This window comes from Geospiza fortis, unplaced genomic scaffold, assembly GCF_000277835.1.
Source record: "Geospiza fortis unplaced genomic scaffold, GeoFor_1.0 scaffold623, whole genome shotgun sequence".
Taxonomy (NCBI): domain Eukaryota; kingdom Metazoa; phylum Chordata; class Aves; order Passeriformes; family Thraupidae; genus Geospiza; species Geospiza fortis.
In genome coordinates this window covers 97,920-100,285 of record NW_005054667.1, presented here as the reverse complement: position 1 = coordinate 100,285, position 2,366 = coordinate 97,920, and positions in this window count along the sequence as shown.

Genomic DNA, 2,366 nt, shown 5'->3' with positions numbered 1-2,366 from the left:
TCTTGTTTTTTTCCTTTTTTTTCTTTTTTTCTTTTTTTTTGTTTTTGTTTTTGTTTTTGTTTTTGTGGTTTTTTTTGTTTGTTTGTTTTTTAACATGCACACAGAAAATCCTGGTTGCTCAAAGCAGCTGGAAACAAAAAAAAAATAAATTAAAAAATCAAGGGAAATGCATGAATTCAGTTATTCAAGGTGAGAGAAGAGAAACTGTTCAGATTTGGATGATACTGTTTCAGCAATGCCCCCTGCTAAGTTACATTAAGTAATAAGTGACACATTAAACATTAAGTTACATTACATTAAATACAATAAATATATTTAGTGTTACATTAATATATTTTTTTTTTCTTGGCACCACCTGCCTCTCCCCATCCTTGCTAGATTTTAGGAATTTAACCTTTCCAAACCGCAATGCCACCGATTCAAATTTCAATTTCTAAATTTTAGAATTCTTCTTGGAAATGCTGCTCAGAGCTTCTAAGCATGTGCCTGACTGAGCAACGAATTTGTATTTTTGATGATTTCCTTAAGACATAACATTTATGTCCTAAAATATGGTGTATTTCTTATGATGTTTTCCAATTTCTTTCTCAGGAGGTAGAGCTGGATGATTCTTAAGGTCCCTTCCAAGCCAGAGATTCTGTGCTTCTGTGGTAGTGACATGCCATGGAAAGACCAGTAAATCACATCTAGAAGTGTTGTACAGGACAACAGCCCATGATTATTTTATTATTATTATTATTATTATTATTATTATTATTATTATTCCTTAAATTTCACACACAGCAAGGGCACTACAATCTGAGAGCCACAAAACAATTCCCATACAACAGACCTGGGAGAGAAGCAGGGGAGGCAGTTAATAAAATTAAAAAAAAGAAAAAGAAAAAGAAAAAAAAGAGAGAAAGGACATAAGGAATTGATAAATTTGGGTTGGACATTGGAAATTCTGTGCAGTGTCCTGCCCTGGCAATGTGCCCCATCCCAGGGCACATTCCCTCTTCCAGGGGCAGCAACTCCTGCTCCTCCTTCCCTAAGTCCCCCTCCACATCTGCAAAACATCTGTGTCCTGTCCATCCTTCCGTTCATCCCATGAGAGTTTGGTAAAAATTACCAGATAATGATCATAAATAATTTAAAAAAACATAAATGGCTTATGCATTTATGTATTAGCTTTTGCATGTTGTTATTGATCAGAAGTATTTAGATGTGGTAGAAATTATAACTTTTTTAACTGCTTGTAAATATATCATATCATATCATATCATATCATATCATATCATATCATATCATATCATATCATATATCCTTCTGCTTCAGGATGTACTGTATTCCTCATAGAGGAGAGGAAGCCAATGACCACCTGGAAAGATGATGAAATTGCTGATCTCAGCTTATTGATATTCGCTGATTGGGACTAACTAAAGACATTGGAAAATGCTTGGTAGGCCTAAAACCAGTAGATATACTTTGCCGAACTTGTAAGTGGTGTGTGCTGTTATGAATAACTGATGTTTGTTCATCAAAATGTGTAATGTAACTATAGGATTCTAGATGTTAAATGTCACAAGACTTCGTATACTTAACAGGAAATCTTGTAACTGCACAAGCCATGAATGCAGACAATAATCAATAGCTTGCAAGCTGTGTTTAACAGGAAAAGCACAAAACCCTCGATAAGCACAAGGAGGAAGCCCAACCCAGAAAAGAATCCGCTCGCTTGCAAGATACAGAAAAGTCAGCTGGGAAGCAACTCACGACCACCAAGAGGCAGGAAAAGACCCCCAGCAACAGACTGGAGCAGGCCCACGTAGGCAGAAGAAAGAGCAGGTAAAAGACGAACTCAGAGGAGTGGGAGGTTGCAGGCCTTGGGGAGCAGAGACCCCCAGCCTGCCCAGGGCGCGCTGAACTTGCTTGTTATCCTTGCCCAATAAAATCTCAATTGGTATTCTGATTGGCTCAGAGAATTCTTGATTGGCTTGGAGAATTCATAAACTTACTCGTAAAATGTGCCATGAGTAGGGCAGTGACTCCTTGGCCACCCAGCACTGCTTGCTTGCTTATTTAAGGATACACAGAAGAATAGTAATAAGAATTTAGAAATACTTAGGAGAAGAGTAGTAGGAATAGGCATAAGGATTTAAAAATATGTAGAAGAAGAATAGGAATAGGAGTAGGAATAGGAATAGGAAATTAAGAATACATAGAAGTAGCAAAGAAGAAGAAGAGTAGTAAGACAGAGTAGTACAAAGAAGAAGAATAACATTAAGAAGGATAAGAATAGAAAAATGAAGAGAAAATTGAATGAATAAATAACACTAACAATAATCTATTTTTATTTCATATTGTATATTTATATTACAGTCTAT